General features: G+C 44.1%; 1 protein-coding gene across 2 annotated transcripts in view; it reads right to left on the bottom strand.

Annotated features, from left to right (window-relative positions):
- Positions 1-21,362, bottom strand: part of LOC136573044 (excitatory amino acid transporter 1-like) — a 124,914-nt gene that overhangs the window by 89,668 nt on the left and 13,884 nt on the right. For both annotated transcript variants that reach the window (XM_066574166.1, XM_066574165.1), the window contains exon 2: positions 18,949-19,014. The gene's annotated coding sequence lies outside the window, so the exon portion shown is untranslated. The remainder of the gene's footprint in view (positions 1-18,948; positions 19,015-21,362) is intronic.

The raw sequence follows: 21,362 nt of genomic DNA, 5'->3' as shown, positions 1-21,362 counted from the left end.
GCCCTGACCGCCGATCTTCTGACCCACATGTTAGGCTGCCTGTCCACGGGCGTTTTTGCATTGCGTTCTCCGTGGTGATAATCCGGCCGCATGGAACGCAGTTCACGCTTTCCATAGCGTTGCTATGGAAAGTGTAGCCCCCCTGTCCAGGAGCGGAGAATCATAGCGATTCTCCAGTCGCGGGCGGAAAATTGCCGTGATTCTCCACAGTGAGTCTATCTGTCAGATAGACTGACCGCGGAGATCCTTTCCTTTTTATAAGGATGGAGGTAAAAATCATGTCATAATAAGCCACACCCTAGCCACACCCCATGACCACACCCCTAACCACACCCCCTTTCGTTGGGGTGCCGCACAGTAAAAGTTTTTTCCCAGGGTTGCCCCAAGGCTGAAAAGCTTGGGAAACACTGGTGTAATATCTTACTGCATGAGGAGGTCATCTGTGTAATATATTAGTATATGAGGAGGAGGTCGTCTGTGTAATATCTTACTGCATGAGGAGGAGGTCGTCTGTGTAATATCTTACTGCATGAGGAGGAGGTCGTCTATGTAATATATTAGTATATGAGGAGGAGGTCATCTGTGTAATATCTTACTGCATGAGGAGGAGGTCGTCTGTGTAATATCTTACTGCATGAAGAGGAGGTTGTCTGTGTAATATATTGGTATATGAGGAGGAGGAAGTTGTCTGTGTAATATATTATCTGAGGAGCAGGAGGTCTGTGTAATACTGGCGTAATTAAAAATCAAAAACTCACTGACTTGTGGTACTGGTGTATCTATCTAGACCACAGCGAAAGCTAGGGGCTTGACAGCCCTTAGCAGGAGGGAACGCCCATGTCCGGCCCCTAGCTGCCGATTGGTTCATACTGCGGCAGGGAGTACACTGAGAGGTTAGGTGTTGTGGCGACAGCAGGGAACACTCACAGTGGGGCCAGTTCACAGTGGAGGACAGCAGTGATGGTGAGAGTGACAGCAGCTGTCTTCAGCAGCGCACACAAGAGCCCATCACAGACGAGTCTTCCTGGCTCATCGCAGCACTTGGCCTTACATCTCTGCTCCCTGCAGCTCCCCTGTCATTTCATTGAAGGCGCGGAAGCGCTCCCCGCTCTGGCGCTGTAATTGTTGCCGTGGTTCTGCTCCCACCGCCTCCACTCCCTGCTCCGGTGCTGTTATTGTTGGGCGGCCTTCGCTGGCCGCTTTAGCACCCCGCAGCCTCCCATCTCCAGCTGTGTGCAGTCACCTGTGAGTGTCTGCTGACTTCTGCCTTCTCCTCTCCTGCAGCGCCACAAACACGCGCTGCACTCCCTCACTATCCTCCGCCGCTCTTTGTTCCCGGCTGCTGCCCGCTGTCCTGGCCGCGAACCATTGCAGGGAGGCCCGGTGGGGAAACAAGCCACTTCCAGCTGTTCCCCCATCTGCCGGCCACTGTCAATGTCCTCGACGGGCCATGGCACAGAGGCCAGCGGGACAGACCCACATACAGCTGAGAATGGAGCACAGCCAATCAGCAGCTGGGGGCGTACCCTATACCTCCTACAGCACAATGACAGGTCTCCACCCATTTTTGTGGTGGAGACAAGATACAATTATACCCCCACTTGCCCTGTAATTTTTATTGCCAATAGCAACCAATCACAGCTCAGCTTTCACTTGTTATACTGCTGAGGTAAAATGAAAGCTGTGCTGTGATTGGTTGCTATGGGCAACACAGATTTCCTTTTGAACAGCTTTCATAAGAGTGGGTTCTGGGCTCATTTCTGTGTGGTACATAGTGGCTTAGTGCTGGTGGGAAGCTGTGAGGTAGTTGGAGCAGAGGAGGAGGTTGTCTGTGTAAGATATTATTTGAGGAGCAGGAGGTCTGTGTAATATAGTAGTATTTGAGGAGGAGGAGGTCATCTCTGTAATAGATTAGTGTATGATGAGGTAGTCTGTGTTAGATAAGACTGTGAAATAAAAACCCTGTGTTCAAATGCAATTCTGGCATTCCCCCCCCTTTCCCTAGGGGTAGTGGGGCTGTCTTATCCCCCCACCCCCACCCCAAATTTATTCCCATGGGATGAGTTATATATGTACCAGGTTTGGTTGAGATTTCTTCAGGCGTTCATGAGTTATGGTGGCACATACACACATCCTACACACACATTTTCCACCTCATGGGTAATGGGGCTGTGTTATCTCCACCAAAATTGTCCCCATGGGATGAGTTATATATGTATCAAGTTTGGTTGAAATTGCTCCAGCGAGGACTGATTTAAAATTGTAGCGGCGCTCTGGTAGTAGTGGTTCCGAGCTGCATGATGTCATAATAGAATCGTGTTGGTGAGAGGCTGTGCGGTAGATATGGACTGCAAGGTAAAAGTCTTATGCAGTAAGCTCCTAAGCTTCCTCTAATAGTGGCTGCAAACATTCAACTCTATGGGTGCTTCCAATTGAGCGGAGTATTTCCGCAGGTTGCAGCAAACTTTGCCGACCTACAGAGAATTCCGCACCAACATCAGCGAGGCTAAACTGCAAATTTTGATTCGGAATTGAAAATGTCTGAATTCTGCCCACAATTACCCATCAAAACCTGCACTGAGACTTGTGGATTTTGGTTAAATTTCTGTAATGGCGAATTCTGGCATCCATGTGAAAGCACCCTATGGCAATGCATGGGATTTGGAGCTTTGCATCAGTCACAGCTCCATTCCCTATAAAGATATAATGGAAAATTAATTAACATAATAAAACATACAGAATTTATGAAATAAATGGAATTGAAATGTAGACATTTACTTTATGGTATTATTTTGTTACTATGTCAAATTGGACCCCTTTAGCAGGATTACGCTTAAATGAATAGCACATAGTGGGCAACTCAGACATTTTAAGAGTCAGATTCCTTCAGTCAGTATTAGTTTTTATGCTTAACCCAGTGATGACATAATTATTCATTTTACCTAGCAGGGGTCAGGTTTGAAGGTGCTTGATAGCCGATCCCGGTCCATATGCAGTAAGCTGTCATCTGTTTCATACAGTTGACAACCAGCTGCAACTGCAGCAATTGGAAATAGCTCTGATCGTGTCTGTTAATTGTTTAAACAATGTGATCAATGCTAACTATGGCGTCCAAAGGCACTTTTACACGCAACAATTATCGCTCAAAATAAATTAAAACGATGGCTTTTGAGCGATAATCGTGTATAAATGCTACCATTGTGCACTTTTCGTTTGAACAATGATTTTGAGTTCAGCATAAAAACCATCCTTCACACCACACGCTGGGAGCAGAAGATAACATTGTATTTTCTGTGCAGCCAGTGGCTGAACAATAGAGCTAATCACAGAGCTCGGACCACCTGCTGAGTTCTGCAGCAGTTCCTGGAGGCACATTTGCACACAAATGAAGCTGATAAAGTACTAATGTTCACTAGTGCCTATTGGTACTTTATGCAAAATGATCTCTCAAAACGGTAATTCTCCTTATCTTTTAAACGAATTTGAGCGACCATCTTTGCATGTAAATGGAGCTTAAGCAACTGGATGGAGGAGGGGCCACTCAAGTGATCTATTGTTTACCCAAGATATGATCATGAGATGTCAATGGGTTACCATTGCAGTCTGGGAACTAATAAAGGCTCCCAGATCTGTATTTACTGAAGTTAAAAGGACAATATGCTACAGCTAGCTGATATACCCGACTTCGCCCGAGTTAATTTGGTACTGGTGTTTATCTGGTGTTCACACGGAAAATCTTATGAAGTTGTGGTTACTTTAGAGATACCGAGGAAAAACATATGTTCACCATTTTGCAGGGTTCTTTGTGTTACCCAGGAAACACCACGTGCAGGTAACCATGTGACATTTCCTTTATATAAAATGACATCAGGAAGTGAAAGAATTAGATTACGTACGTAAAATTTGGATGCTAATTCTTTTGCACTTAGAATTGAATAATCGAGTTGGGACCCATTAACTTTTCCTATGTATGACATAATCAATGCTCGTGCCAAATTTCAAGTTTCTACGACATTGGGAAGTGAATTAGATTCCGTACATAAAATTTGGATGCTAATTCTTTTGCGCTTAGAATTGAAAAATCGAGTTGGGACCAGTTACCTTTCCTATTTATGACATAATCCATGCTCGTGCCAAATTTCTAATTTCTATGACATCGGGAAGTGAGAGAATTAGATTCCGTACGTAAAATTTGGACGCTAATTCTTTTGCGCTTAGAATTGAATAATCGAGGACCCCTTTACTTTACCTATTTTGGACATGATCAATGCTTGTGCCAAATTACATGTTTCTATGACATCGGGAAGTTGGAGAATTAGTGGAGAGTCAGTCAATGAGTGAGTGAGTCAGTGAGAGCTTTCGTCTTTATATATATAGATACACAAGTACTGTTAAAAGTGCTACATTTTATGGTACATTAAATGGCAATTCAAAAAAAACAAAACACAGATATACTGATACAAAATACAAGGGCAGGTATTTTGAACCCTATCTCCCAGCATGCGGATGGGCAGACTGCTATATGGAGAAACATTGCAAGGGTGCAATATACTGATGAACAACCACTCACATATCCACCATATATTCAGGAGGGGGGGATTGCTGCTTCGTATTAGAAGTGCACATAAGTCATACAAAGGGCGCAAGGCCAAACGATATGCACGGTGCCCTATGCAGGCTTGCAACCTATTCAGCCCGACCTCGAAAATAATTTACTTTTGAGGTGCAAGACAACCCCCATCATGTTTTTTTCGGCCTTACACACTTTGTTACTGTTACGCTACCTGTCACACCTGCAGATAGAAATCGAACTTCAGAGTTGAAATGGAAACTAGTTGACTTTTGAAACATTAAGTTTTGCTTGAAGTTTTTGTACTTTGAGGCGCCAATTACCAAACGGTTAAGGGTTTATGCCCACGGGCAGAGAGGGATACGCTTGCCAATTTACGTCGCAAGAGTACCGCGGTGGTAAACAAAATGCGGCCAGTGGTTTTTTCGCGGTCACCATTAATACTATATTAATGGAGACCTCCCGTGGCGTACATCCGTGGAAAATAGAACATGCCGCGATTCATTTCCTGCTGCGGAAATCCACAGTAAGATTCCGCGTGTCGGCATTGGCTGTAATTTGCTTTCTATGCTGCAGAGCAGCGGTCCTTGATGTGTTCACTGAAAAAAATCATAAATTCAGACTATTATTGTGTTTCAGGTAAAAATTTCTGAACATTTTTTTCATGTTTTTAACTTAGTGTTGAACCTTTGAACTATTTCACATTATTTGCTGGACTTGAATTGTGTTAATGTAAAAAATAACTGGAAGAACTGAGGTGTTCTAAAACTTTTGACTGGTAGTGTAAATACCTTATATATAGTATCTAGACACAAACACATACAGTATATATCTCATATGCACACACACTGCGTATACCATACACATGCACACATATACACCTTATACACACACACATGCTGATGGCAGACTGAATACACATACTCACCACGCTGTCCTCCTCCCCTCCACATTTCAGGTCAGTGACCCTTTTTCAAGCCAAGTGGTAAGTAGTCAGGGCAGGAATTGAAATGCCACAGGGACCGCTGGTCGTCAGAGAAGTGAGTACATCACAGTCTACCTGACTGCTTAGCTTGAAAAAGGGTTGTTGACCTGAAATGTTTCATTTTCTGAAGTTTCAAAATAATTATTTTATAGCATTATTATATGGGGGTGCTCCCGTTTTCTATTTTCTGCATACCATAGAAAGCAAGTCGGACTGCTTTGCTTGACATCTCAGAGTGGGTTGCCGGGCCAAGATCCCCCTATACTGTGCGCTGTTAAAAGTCCATGGTGGGCTGCCTACTATCCCTCTTCTGCCTCAGGAGAGACATTGCAGTGCCAAGAGGCAGTCCCAGCATTAGCGATAAAGACGGGGAGATCAGAGACGCTGCTGATTGCACTGATTCTCAGATCAGAGATTAGCAGCATTTCCAGACAAGTCTTTATGTATAAAGCAGAGCGTCCCAGAGCTCCATGGCCCTAGAGCCCAAACCACTAATTAATAGAAGTCAATTTTGGTCAGTATGATTGTGAGGGGAGCACTATTATGGGATACAGAGGGTGTGGCTTTGTGTAAAAGGGGGCAGGGTCTGTCATAAAAATATGACGCAGAACACATAGCTTGCTGCTACAGTTGTCCTTGTTTTCGTTCAAAAGTTGAGAAGTATAGGCTAAGAGTCTAATTCATGACCTATTTATGACCCAACTGATCTATTTTGCATATACACTAATTTAAATATATACAAAAAATGTAAATGCACATATCTGCCATTGACTGTGCAAAGGTGGTATTTTGTGCTTTTGAACAGCCAACAAAAGGTGTCAAAGACACCATTATTAGTTCTTGCAATCCCGAGGTTCTGTATACCTCAATGTGGCTCATGAACACAACTTGTCTGATGGGTGACAAATACACAGATGTCATCTAAGCATTATATCCGTATATACATATATACATACACATACATACATACATACATACATACATATATATATATTCAATAAGCAACAGTCCTCCTCTAATCTTGTTTAATCTCAAGTATTGTCTCATCCAGGCCCTCGCTGGAGTCATGACCTGCTGACATTAATACAGATGGCTCACATTCTGTTATCAACAATCCAAGAATTATCTGCTCCTTATTCTCTGTGTTTTGCTGGTAGATCTCTATCCTTCTCAGTAATCCTCGTCTAATCTGTCACAGAGCTTCCTATGTTAATTCTTCTTCTGTACTACATGCCCCGCTCCTGTATTTAACAGCTCTGTAATGTCACCGTAGTATATTTGGGTCACAAATGTCCTACTAGGAGAATCCTACCAGTAAGGGCTCACCGCACACTGCAGTCTCACTTATATCATCTTAACCAACTTGTGTTGATATGATAGCCAATTGTATGATAGCTCATGCCAATTCCTGGCATCATTTACATATGATGGGCGGCGGGGAGGAGGCATCACCTCCACAAAGCCTCAGCCCCTTTTCTCATCATGTTCATTTTTTTTCTGTGAGACCTAAAAAAGGAGTACAAAGTTGTGGAAATGATTGTTACATTTTGTGCAAGGCATCACAGCAAGTGGAAGGATGCTGAGGCAAATTCTATAATTATTGCGTCTCACTATATCCAAGTTTGACATATTTCCACTCGTGAAGATAAACAGGCATTTCAGTTACAATAACTCAATTTGGGAATTAAGATTGGGACTGCCCCGAACTCCATGTATAGGCTACATTTCCCCCTTTAACTACACAGATGGCACAACCTTCCGTTATCTTTGTTATGATGCCTCTTGATAAAATGATGACCATATCCAAGCTCATCTACCTCTACAAACAATCCTTGTATTACATCACAAGGATATTCTTTCACTCGGGGCTGCTTCACATGGTTGTACATGTTTTTATGTTCGGCCGATCGCGGCTACAAAAAAAAAAAAAATTCACATGAATGAAGAATAGCCGCGATGTAGTCCTAATCTTAATTAGTATTTTCTCATCCATTCACAGGGTTGGCGTATCAGCCAAAAAATACACTGCTGCGCGTAAATCACTCAGTTAACAGAAATCCTCGGAATGACTTGTAATGGTCAAATAGAGGCAGCAATCTTTTCCCAGCAATATACGCCAGTAACTCCTTCCCCCCCCCCCCCCCCCCCCTCAGGAGTCTATGGGAGCTTCCAGCATATCTTGGCAAAAGATAGAGCAAGACTCATCTGAATGAATACATTGACATCCAGTGCTTTAGATGGTCGCGATTTTTGAACGCAGCTACAATAGCTGTGTATTTACGGTCGTGTGAATATGGCCTTAATAGACTGATCTTACATTTCATATAGTGTTGCATTTTTACGCCAGCCGCATCGCAGGCAAAAAAACGCATGAATGGCAAAAAGCCGCGATTGAGTCATTTCCAAAATTTGCGTTTTCTCCGCTATTGTTCCAAAATTAATTTGATGCTGTTAAAAGACTCCCCACTCGTGGCCCTACAAGACCGTTACCGTATTACTAATTACATTTAGTGCTCTTGAAGAGCCACCCGGATAACCATTCTTTTAAAATGGTGTTATCAATTAACCCCTTGAGTGGCACGCCCGGAAATTTTCCAGGACGAGCTTCAATTCCGATAGTGATATAGCCCGGAAGATTCCCGGGCTATGTATCACTATGGGAACTGCAGAGCACAATGCCACAAGCTGTGGCATTGTGCTCTGCCTGCACAGACCTACAGAGAACCAGTGCAGGACCTTGAAATAAGAAGCAGGGAGATATTGCAGATCAGCCGGCAATCTCCCGCTTTTAATTTCAAACTCCTGCACTGGTCTGTTTACAGGTTGCCATAGAGACCATTGGCTTGTCAGAAGCAAGCTGATGGTCTATGTGGCAGGGAGAGCTGGTGTTTGGCTGTCAGAGGACAGCCAGGCACCAGCTCTTACAGCAGAGAAAACCTTTGATCTCTGCCGTGTTAACCCTTTAAATGCTGCAGTCTATGTGACTGCAGCATTTAAAGGGCTGTCACCATTGGACCCCCAGAATGTGATCAGGGGGTCCTGATGGGTCTCTATGGAAGACAAAAAAAAAGGTAAAAAATGATTAAAAATATAAAAAACAAAAAACACTTGTCTCCCTTTACTTTGTAAAAAATTAAAAGTAAAATTACACATTTGGTATCCCTGCATCGTAATGACCCAGAGGAGGAAGTTAGTACATTATTTAACCCCTTAATGACACGGCCCCTTTTTTTCTTTTTTCCCCATTTCTTTTTTTCCTCCCCCCTGTTTAAAAAATCATAACTCCTTTATTTATTCATCGATGTCGCTGCATGAGGGCTTGTTTTTTGCGGGACGAGTTGTATTTTTCAGTGGTGCTATTTAAAGTACCATATAATGTACTGAAAAACTGTTACAAAATTCTAAGTGGAATAAAATTAAAAAAAAATGACATTCCACCATCTTTCCGTGTGTTTTGTTTCTACGGCGCACAAACTGCAACAAAAATGACATGATAACTTTATTCTATGGGTCAGTATGATTACTACGATACCAAAAACTTGTATAGTTTTTTTTTTTGCTGTAGTATAGAGATGAGCGAGCGTACTCGGAAAAGCACTACTCGCTCGAGTAATTTGCTTTATCCGAGTATCGCTGTGCTCGGGTCTGAAGATTCGGGTGCCGGCACGGAGCGGGGAGCTGCAGGGGAGAGCGGGGAGGAACAGAGGGGAGATCTTTCTCTCCCTCTCTCCCGCCCGCTCTCCCCTGCTCCCCGCTGCGACTCACCTGTCAGCCGCAGCGGCACCCGAATCTTCAGGGACGAGCACAGTGATACTCGGATAAAGCAAATTACTCGAGCGAGTAGTGCTTTTCCGAGTACGCTCGCTCATCTCTACTGTAGTACTTGTATTTTTTTTCAAAGACATTTAATTTTTTAAAATTATTTTCTGCTGCATCTTCTGCGCGCAATAACTGTTTTATTTTTCTGTCGACGTACTTGATCAAGGGCTCATTTTTTGCGGGATGTCCTTTAGTTTACATTAGTACTAATTTAGAATACATACAACTTTTTGATCGCTTTTTATTGCATTTTTTCTGGGAGACAGGGTGATTGAAAAAGTGCATTTGTGGAGTTCTGTCTTTTTTTTTTGGACTACGTTCATCGTGCGGGGTTAATAATGCACTACTTCATAGATCGGACTTTTACGGACGTGGCAATACCAAATATGTATTTTTCTTTTATGATTTAGATTTTTTATTATAGATATGGCAAAAGGAGGGCGATGTAAACTTTTATTACTTTTTTTTAAGTGTGAAAAGGTCGTGAAAAAAAAAAAAAAACTATTACAATTTGGTATTGGCATAATCATACTGGCCTGTAGAATTACTTCAATACATTATTTATACTGCTCAGAGAATGCAGTGAAAAATAAAAATAAAAAACATGGCAGGATTACAGATTTTGTTGATCTTGCCACTAGAAAAAAATGGAATAAAAACTAAAAAGCGATCAAAATTTTACATGTTCCAAAAAATTAGATAAATGAAGAAGAATAGTGTTCCTCCCGCAAAAACACGGTCTTCTGGGGCTTTGGCAATAGAAAAATAAAATTAATACGGCTCTTGGAATGTGCAAACCTTTAAAGAAAAAAAAAAGTTTTAAATGTACAAAAATAGCAAAAAAAAAAAAAACCTGTATAAACTTGGTATCACTGGGACCATGCAACTCAGAGAATGTTATCACATTCATTATTCTGCACACTGAACGTCGTAAAAATGAAATAAAAAAACAAATGGCAGAATTTCTTTTTTCTCCTGCAATTTTTTTTACAAAAGTTATGCAATACATTATATATACCCCAAAATGTTGCCATCAAAAAGTACAACTTGTCCCGCAAAAAACAAGCCCTCATATGTCCGTGTCAATGAAAAAATGAAAAAGTTATGGCTGTTGGAACACAACTGCAAAATTAGTTGAAATTAAATGATTGGCCCATTTAAAACACCTGCCCTGGTGGGCACAACAGGGTGGTAAGAAACCCACCACTAGAGATGAGCGAACGTACTCGGATAGGCACTACCCGTCCGAGTAATGTGCCTTATCCGAGTACCTCCCCGCTCGTGCTGAAAGGTTCGGGAGCTGCCGCTGCTGACAGGTGAGTCGCAGCGGGGAGCGGGGCAGAGCGGGCGGGAGAGAAGGAGAGAAAGATCTCCCCTCCGTTCCTCCCCGCTCTCCCCTGCAGCTCCCCGCTCCGTGCCGGCACCCGAACCTTTCAGCACGAGCGGGGAGGTACTCGGATAAGGCACATTACTCGGACGAGTAGTGCCCATCCGAGTACGTTCGCTCATCTCTACCCACCACTCAAAATCATCCAGAAGCTGGGACAAAACATGAGCTACGATTGGGCATCTATAGTAAAGCTATGACTAGTGAACTCTGGCCCCCACCAATAGTTGGCCATATGAAGCAAAATATCCACCTATTTTGTTGTACAAAAGTCTACTTCCTGTGAAGAGGAACCTTCTCCCTTATAGAGAACCCCCTTCCATATTAGACCAAATAACATTGTATACATTTAGAACAAGTAGGTGCTGAATGACTAAAAAAATGGACAACAAAATTCTTTTAAAAGTGGAGACCTTTAAAGGGAACCCATTGCGTCCTATAAGCACCATAAACTAAGTTCTAGTGCTTGTAGGACAGGAAGTGAGGAGTCTAGGGAAGTGCCTTAATACTTACCCATTCCTGCAATGTAACTGCTGCAAACTGGCAGTCAGTATGGCTCTTCATCAGGCTGGTGGCACAAACTTCCATAGAGTAGTGGGAATGCGCATGCACAGCCTGAAGAAGAGTCATACTGACTGACCGAATGCCAGTTTACCCCAGAACCGAGGAGAACGGCACAAGCTGGTGACACCTCTTACTTATGAATGTCATGTTTCAAAGGCAACACTGGGATTGCCTGAATTGTAAGGCTTGTGTCGTACGGGTGACAGCGATATCGGTGCAAGAAAATCACAGGATATCGCAGCTTTGTTCTGTGCGATATCGCTGCGTTTTCTTCGGCGATATCATGATTTTGTGGTGCTACAAAGTCACACAACTTTGTAGAGCTCTTTTGCTGGGAATATCAAGGGGGTGGGGGGAGCTTGAAATATAAGATCTACCCCGAAAATAAGCCCCTTCAGTGTTAAAAAAAACAAAAACAAAAAAAAAAAAACACAATACATTACCAGGAGTCTGCTCAGCCACACTTCTCCTCCACAGCTCTGGCACTTGTCTGTAGTCTTCAGCCAGTGCCTCCTGGTCAAGGGTTTCAAAAAGCATTCCATTCAATGTGATGACTGTGATTGGTTCTCGAGTGCCGCAGCTCAGCCAATCAAAGCCAGAGCTTCTTGGAGGTGGGGGCTTTAAAACCCCTGACCAGGAAGTGCTGGCTGAAGACTACAAACAAGTGTCAGAGCTTCCTGTTCTTTTTTTTATGCAGCTAAGGCTTTCGTGCAATGCATACAAAGGAAGGCTCCATAGGGAAACATGGGCTACAAAACATAAAAATCGCGGCTGCATACAGCATGCCACAATTTTTTTTTTCTTGCAATGTAGCAGCCTACAAAACATCGCTAATGTGAAAGAACCCATTGGAAAGCCTGGGCTTCACATAAATGTGATTTGTAGCACTATTGCATCGCTAGAAAATAGTACGATTTTGTCGTCCGTGTGAAAGCGGCCTAATGCAGATATGTTCATCAATGGTTGTAATAAGACCAATGAAAGCTATTCCCTAACCTGGTAGTGCCGGCTTCTGCATCAATGCTCCTTCCAGTTAGTCTGTAAGTAATGAGATGAACAGATGTTTTACAAATACTGAAAGACCTAAAGAACGAGCTATCTTACAATTACATTCCAGAAAGTGGAGTTAGGAGGGCGGCCCGTCAGTCAAACCCTATACCTTTATTTAAATATTGCTCGATACCTTCTACTACATTCTACATGTTAGGCAGTTACTTAAAGACCAAATTACTGCATTACATTAAACTCACAAACAGCATTTTGGATGACTTATATGATACACTAGCTGATATATCCGGCTTCACCCGAGTTACGTTGGTACAGTTGTTTACATGTTGTTCGTACAGAAAATTTTTATGAACTCTTGGTTACTTCAGAGAAAACGAGGCATAAAATATGTATACACATAGAGGAGCGTTAGATTCTCCTCAGACTGCATGTACCGATGTCCCTCTGCTGAATGTGCCACCCCTCCCACTCGCCTCACTTTTTACCCTTAAAAGGTAAGGCCCCTTATTATTCAAATTTACCCCCAGATTGGAGGTTGCAGTCCCCTCTTTGCCTTGAAGGCATGCTCCATCCCTGCAGTCTGTGGCCGCTTCCTTATGCACTTTACAGACTTTCAGTATATACACATAAAGGTCAGTTAGATTGTTCTCAGTATAGAGGTCAGTTATATTCTCCTCAGTATACACACATAGAAGTGAGGTAAATTCTCCTCAGTATATACACACAGAGGTCAGTTAGATTCTCCTCAGTAATTACACATAGAGGTGAGGTAGATTCTCACCAATATATACACATAGAGGTATAGTAGATTCTTCACAGTATATACACATAGAGGTCAGTTATATTCTTCTCAGTATATGCACATAAAGGGGAGGTAGATTCTCCTCAGTATATACACATAGGGGTGAGGTAGATTCTCCACAGTATATACACGTAGAGTTGAGGTAGATTCTCCACAGTATATACACGTAGAGTTGAGGTAGATTCTCCACAGTATATACACGTAGAGTTGAGGTAGATTCTCCACAGTATATACACGTAGAGTTGAGGTAGATTCTCCACAGTATATACACGTAGAGTTGAGGTAGATTCTTCTCAGTATGTGCACACAGAGGTGAGGTAGAGTCTCCTCAGTATATGTACATAGAGGTGAGGTAGATTCTCCTCAGTATATACACAGAGGTCAGTTAGATTCTACTTAGTATATACACATAGATGTCAGTTAGATTCTCCTCAGTATATACACATAGATGTCAGTTAGATTCTCCTCAGTATATACACATAGATGTCAGTTAGATTCTCCTCAGTATATACACATAGAGGTGAGCTAGATTCTCCTCAGTATACAAATAATTTTCCTAGGCTTTATGGTTTCTGAGAAAAGAAATATGTCATGTATCACAGATTTTCACAGTTTTTCACGCTTTTAAATGAATATTGAAGTTGCGACCACTTTACTTTTCCTATTAGGACGTAAAGAATGGTCGTGGCAAAAGTCATGTTTGTGCAGTTCAGATGTGTGTTATTAGTTACATTATATAGGGGGTCACTTACTTTTGCACTTAGAATTGAATAATCAAGTTGTGACACCTTTACTTTTTCTATTCAGGATCTAAGCAATAGTTGTGCCAAACTTCATTTTTGTACAACACCGGAAAGTTAGAGAATTAGATTAGGTGCATTACATAGGGGTGCCAATACTTTTGCACTTAGCATTGAATAATCGAGTTGTGACCTGTTTACTTTTCCTTTTTAGGACCTAAAGAATGCTCCTGCCAAATTTCATATTTGTATGACACTGGGAAGTTAGAGAATTAGTGGCGAGTCCGTAAGTAAGTCAGTGAGAGCTTTCGCCATTATATATATATATATATATATATATATATATATATATATATATATATATATATATTTGTGGATCTGTGCTGTCAGATATCAGGAGGATTCAACGCAGGGAGAGTAGGAAGCCTTCTTCTTAATACCACTCTGTAATGCTCCCTTCTACCTTTCTAAAAGGTCACCAGTAATACCGTAGTGATCCATGGAATTCCATTGTGCTATGTGGAGGGCTTTTTTGCACACATATAGACGCATTTTACTGTACTTTTTGCACACGCAGAGCATGTTCTTGCATGTTTTTTGCGAAAGGGGCTCTACCGCATGCCGATTTAATTGGCCATTTAGCCTAATGAGTTCCAGATGGGTTTTTTTCCCACTGAATTCCGCAGTGCTTCACGCATCTATTTGCATATTGTGCACCTCCCATAGACTTCTATAGGGACCCTTGGTGTGCAAATGCCAACAAAAATAGATGAGTTCCTATTTTTTTGCACATGAGAAAACGTGAAATGTGTATGGTCCATTGATATTAATGGTTTTTATTTTCTATGTATTTTGTGTGCAAATTTGTCATATGCAAATACATCCATGTGAATCACTCTCCAGCCTGCCTCACACGGCCGTAGGCGTTTTTATGTGCGCTCACCGGCACTATAAAAACGCGTGAACGGGCGCACAAATCTAACGTTTCTGTGCCCGTTCAGATGGCATGGGCCCCAGCGCATATACACCGCGGCCGTAATGCCATTGCCTCCTCTTCCCTCCACCTCGTCGACTCACCTACTCTTTCCTTCAGTCTGGCTGTTTGCAATGGGAGTGGGTGGGATGGCGGCGTAGCTAAGCAGCCGCCCCCTCCCCCGCCCGTTGTCCGCAACCAGCAAAGCACTCACCACTATATTGGCTTGGCTGGGCGCTTTTAAGCTGCAGGAATATGGCCATGTGATCTGATGCATTGGAATCCAATGAATTAGATCGTAGCGTATATCGGACGACTGTGAAAATGGCGGCCGATATACACTCGTGTGAAAGAGCCCTCAGGCTGGAATCACACACAACATTTTGATGTTTTCTGTGGCATGTTTAGCTTCATTTTTGCACATATTTTGGGCAGAAAACATTGCAACCAGTTAGTTGGAATTCTATAGTGAAATAGAAGTTTTGTAGGTTTTTTAGCATTCTAAGGGTCAATTCTGTTTTTATTTTTTTTTAAATTATAGAAAAAAGTGGGCATGCTCTCGCTGTGGCATTTTTTTCTGGCGTTTTTCCTATATTTCTCTATAGAACTAGAAAAATGCATTTACAATATATTACAGTATAAAAAGCCACCAAAAACGCAGGTAAATAAAAAACCTCTTGAAAAATAAAACTGTTTTTCCATATGTTTTTAAACACACAAAACGTAGCGTGAATGATGTCTTAGGATGATCTGCAGCCCCTTCCTCACCGGGCCCTTGTGCAGCTGCACGTCTTGTATCTCCAGCCCTGCTACAGAAACATTCTGGCATATAAACTCATCTTCGTTCCATGGATACAATATTCCACATTACTAAACACAACAGTCTAAATAAGCGTGGGGACTTCACAATGTTACATTGTTATACAAGTCTCTTATATGAAATATTCCACAGGAGGCCGGGCCGATGTTAATATCCCGGAATAATCCATATAAAATGCAGTAAAGAAACTCAGATGCCCACCGGTTCTAGTGGTATGTTGTTCTCGCACCAGGAAGAGTTCAGCATTGGCCACGAGCCCTAATTAAGCTGTATTAGCAGCTTATTTACAGCCGTCAGGGTTGGAATTAGTGTGCGTTACTGGAGAAGTATTTAATAAAATAGCAACAAAATGAGCACTGAAGGGGATACTTGCACACGGTCTCCATTTTCTCAGCATTGTCAGTGGGCTTGATATGGGATGATTACAGGTGCTTGGGGTCTTCAGATGAGGGGCTGACAGTCTGTAAGAGGTACACGCTTCTTAATTAATTTGGCCCATTTCTGGCTGCTCCGTGCTATGAGCCAGCAGAATTCATGTCAGTTTACAGTGTAGATTTTAGTAACTTTGGCCACCAGGACCCACTCACGTCCCAGAGAAGAGGAAAAAGGTCCAAAGTTAGAACTAAGAACAGCAATAGTTTGAAACTCCTAAAAACACTTTTTCCGAGGATGTACAACCTAGTTTTTTCATCTTGCACAAATCACGTTCTGGATGTTAATTAGTTTTGACGCTGGAGGGCTTCCTGCAGTTATCAAAATTGGCACAAATCTGGTAAGTGCAAAAGCATTCGTTTAGTATGACATGTGCCACTTTGTAGGCGAAGAAACCGCTCTAATTATATCACCCAGGAGGTGCTGTGAACTCGCGCCAAAACTGAGACAGATGTGATACATCTTTGGCATGCCTAGCTGAATGCTATTTATTACGCAGTTTCAATACATCCGCCCCATTATTTCCCTCATTGAATGTTGCACTGATTTGCCAGGTCTGCAACATTTTTATGGAGAATTCAAAATAAAACGATGGGGAGACCAATGTGCCCCACTCTATTCTATGGCTTAGCGAATCTGGTAAGAATCAGACACAATGATCGTACATCCCCCAACTCCGGAATACGCGCCGCTGTTAACGATGGAGGTTTATGACTACTTGTAGTAAAGGAGACAAACTCTGATACAACTCATATATACGTCCTGCATCCCCTACGTCAGGGGTCCCCAACTCCAGTCCTCAGGGACCACCAATAGGTCATGTTTTCAGGATATCCTATGGTAAGAACACCTGTGGCAATGTCTGAGGCACCGACAATAATTACATCACCTGTGTAACACTGAGGAAATCCTGAAAACACGACCTGTTGGAGGTGCCTGAGGACTGGAGTTGGGGAACACTGCCCTACGTAACGTGTGCTGTATACACTCAATTAGCTCACTGTATATACTAATGTTAACGAACAATATTTGTGAAGGACTCTTATTGGAATGAAAATCTGCTTTGAACAAATCTAGTTTATATTTCGGGTATTTATTCTCCATCCAGCTAAAACAGGCAATAAACGAGAAGACACGTCTGCATGACAAGAAAGAGCGAATGTAACCGGCAGCAAGAGGACTTGTATTACTGCTTATGTCCGACACCGGTAATCTTCATATAAGGCCGCCTTCTCACGTGGCGGGATCGCGGTGGGCATTCCACAACCGAACACCTGCAGCAATTCCACAAGAATTCCTCAGTGGCCAAATCCACATCTATCGGCTGCGGATTTGGCCCCGTTTTCACCTACGGAACTACTGCGGAATTTAACCCTTCCGCAGCGCAATTCTGCAGCATAAATAGACATGCTATGCAATCAGAATCCACCGCGTTTTAGAAAAACACTGCTGCTTTGTTGCGGAAGTTCTTCACACTCTATGAAGGCGATTTTTTAAATCCCCTCCGCATGACTTGTAGTGTGATGTTCAGGGCCGTGGAACCGCAGTAGTATTTTCTGCAGCAAATTCTGCCTAAAAAAACATCAAAATCCGCAGCTTTTTTCACATCATGTTTCTTCTTTACCTGCTTGTCTCAGTGTGAGAATTCCGCATGCGAATTTTGCCCGTTGATGGGACAAACTCTGCGTACAGATCCGTGTCAAAAAAACGCGACAGAATGACACAGATTTCAATGAGTTTTTTTGAAGCAGAATTTGCAGCGGAAATTCCACCATGTGAACACTGCTAAATTTCTGCTGCGATTCCGCTAGTGGAAATACCCCTGCAGATATGGCCTGTATAAAGGCTGCTAACAGTACATAACGTTTAGAGGGTTCCTACTGATTTAAGACCACCTGATATGTCCTCACAAGCATAGATGCAGACAGCTGTTAGTAATGCTGGACACGTCCCGCTGACCAGCACGGATCCACCTACTTATGCCTTCCATAGAAGGTGAAGGTGAGTGCGGTGTAGAGCGCATATCAGATATCGGACGTGTATTGAAAGGCATGGAGTATGCTGACTCTAATGGATGGTCAATGCAAAGAAGTGATGAGTGAATATTAAGGCTAGTTTCACTCAGGTGATCACGATTTTGCCGTGAGAAAATCATGGTAAAGTCGCATCTTTGTTTCTGCGATTTTTGAGCATCAGCTGTGTTTTTCTTAGAACAGTCTCGCATCGCTGCTGCCCGCCATTAAATCGCACGATTTTTTAGCGCAGAAATCAGTAGGACTTTCTAATGTTAAAATCGCATTGTATGAAAATCGCATATTTGTGCATTGCGATAAAAAGGAGGCTCAATACGGTAACATGGGAGATAAAAATTTTAAAAAAATTAAAAAACGCAGAAAGATAGAACATGCGCAATTTTTTGTTCCCACAACATTGCATCAGTGAAAACATCGCTAATGGGAAGAAAACCATAGAAAATCATTGGTTTCATAAATCAGCTTTTTACTCACTTTCGAAGCATGCGAAAAGTGCACGATTTTCTCGCCCATGTGAAACCACCGTAAGAGATGGATAGAATATCGGGCGAGTTCTAGGTCTGGCTGATTAGAGTTAGCAGCTCTGAGGTCTATAAGAGACAAGAAGGGTTTCCTCAGCAGTCCTATGTAAGGAATGAGAGGTGCATGTTCTTGTAACTCTCCTAATCCTCATCACAAGTGTTTAAGTCTATACGGTAAAGGTTTGAAGGAATGTGACAAAATAATGACTTTTAGCCCAGTTGGGGTGACAGCCTCAGCTCTGAGGTCTATGAGGGCTGCATTCGTTAAGAATGAGGTTTAACAGATGTCCTTACCTGTTAGGAAGATCTTGTTCCTCTAGAGATCCCTCGTGTTACCCAACAGACTGCAAGATTCTGGATCTAGAAGAGAAGGAATAGAGAGATGTGAAGGCGGCGGAGCAGGGGCTGCCTACGTGGGAGGGGGTGTCACAGAGTGGAGGGGAGGAATATAGTCAGAAGAAGGAGGAAAGCATTACAGACACTGCAGGAAAGTTACTGAGCTGCCTTGGAGAACTGGCATCTATAGTTCATGCCTTCCAGATCTGGAGGTGAACACTTCCAGTTGGGACATGTTTCCAGAGGTTGCAGGCGGATCGCTGGGTCTCCACGGCCCTTCAGCTCCTTTAATGCTCAGCTTGTATTAAGACGTTCTAACCTGGTAAACGTCTGCCTTGTGAACAGACCGTTTGGTCATTAGAATTCAGAGGATATTTGTTCGACCAGCTAAGAAAGATCCCAAGATATTGTAATCAAACATTGGGCCCCGTTCGCACTGGTGCTGATTGTGGAGTATTTGCACTCTGTGTTTCCTATCCGGTTAAACAAATGCTACATTCACTTCAATGAGGTTTCAGTTTGGCAGCTAAAACCAATTTCAATATGTGTAGCCCTACAAGTTCTGAGTCATTATAAGTCATCGGTTCATGATCGTCATAGTCCTGTCGGATCCAATTCCAAGGTGTGGTGTTTATCTTCCACGGTGATCCCAGTATTGCAGATGGCTCGATTCCTGCAATCACAATTACTGGAAAACTGATGAACCCCATTAATGCGAGTTTAATCTTAAAGGGTGTCAAATCTCATACATTTATGGCATAACCACAGGACATGCCATAAATGTTTGATAGATGTAATTCTCACCTACCTCCAGTACGGGTGTCCCATGACTAAGTCCCGACCTTTTTTTGGCCACCAGTAGCTGAGATTACAGAAGTAGATGAAATGGCTGTTTCCATAACTTCCATAGAAGTCAATGGGAGTTAAAGAAATTGCATAGCTCAAGTACACAGTAAGAATCTAAATATGGTGATGATGAGTTTCAGTGGGAGCACGCATTAAAAAAAACAGGGATGCCAATTCAGATGCCGGAGAGGAGATTGTACACTACTGATTTCTTTCAGTTCTTCTATAGAAAATTAGTCTTATAGATATGGCAACGTGAGGAGCACATGTCATTCAAGGCCCCTAAAGGAGCACAAGCCACATCATACAAGACCTCCCAAAGAGTACACATCCTACAAGGCCCCCCGAGGAGCACACGTCACGTCATACAAGGCCCTTTGAGGATCACAAGTCAAATAAGGCCTCCCAAGGAGCACAAATCATACTAGGCCCCAAAGGAGCCCAGGTAACGTCACACAATGCCCCCCCCCCGAGGGGCACGCGTCACACAATGCCCCCCCCCCGAGGGGCACGCGTCACACAATGCCCCCCCCCCTCGAGGGGCACGCGTCACAAAATTCCCCCCCCCCTCGAGGGGCAAGCGTCACACAATGCCCTCCCCCCCGAGGGGCACGCGTCACACAATGCCCTCCCCCCCCCGAGGGGCACGCGTCACACAATGCCCCCCCCGAGGGGCACGCGTCACACAATGCCCTCCCCCCGAGGGGCACGCGTCACACAATGCCCCCCCCCCCCGAGGGGCACGCGTCACACAATGCCCCCCCCCCGAGGGGCACGCGTCACACAATGCCCCCCCCCCCCGAGGGGCACGCGTCACACAATGCCCCCCCCCCGAGGGGCACGCGTCACACAATGCCCCCCCCCCGAGGGGCACGCGTCACACAATGCCCCCCCCCCACGAGGGGCACGCGTCACACAATGCCCTCCCCCCCGAGGGGCACGCGTCACACAATGCCCCCCCCCGAGGGGCACGCGTCACACAATGCCCCCCCCGAGGGGCACGCGTCACACAATGCCCCCCCCGAGGGGCACGCGTCACACAATGCCCCCCCCCGAGGGGCACGCGTCACACAATGCCCTCCCCCCGAGGGGCACGCGTCACACAATGCCCCCCCCCCCGAGGGGCACGCGTCACACAATGCCCCCCCCCCGAGGGGCACGCGTCACACAATGCCCCCCCCACGAGGGGCACGCGTCACACAATGCCCCCCCCACGAGGGGCACGCGTCACACAATGCCCCCCCCACGAGGGGCACGCGTCACACAATGCCCCCCCCACGAGGGGCACGCGTCACACAATGCCCCCCCCACGAGGGGCACGCGTCACACAATGCCCCCCCCACGAGGGGCACGCGTCACACAATGCCCCCCCCACGAGGGGCACGCGTCACACAATGCCCCCCCCACGAGGGGCACGCGTCACACAATGCCCCCCCCACGAGGGGCACGCGTCACACAATGCCCCCCCCACGAGGGGCACGCGTCACACAATGCCCCCCCCACGAGGGGCACGCGTCACACAATGC

The sequence above is a fragment of the Eleutherodactylus coqui genome, chromosome 7, assembly GCF_035609145.1.
Source record: "Eleutherodactylus coqui strain aEleCoq1 chromosome 7, aEleCoq1.hap1, whole genome shotgun sequence".
Lineage (NCBI taxonomy): Eukaryota > Metazoa > Chordata > Amphibia > Anura > Eleutherodactylidae > Eleutherodactylus > Eleutherodactylus coqui.
The sequence above is the reverse complement of the archived record's forward strand: the minus strand, read 5'-3'. Positions and strand labels throughout refer to the sequence as shown.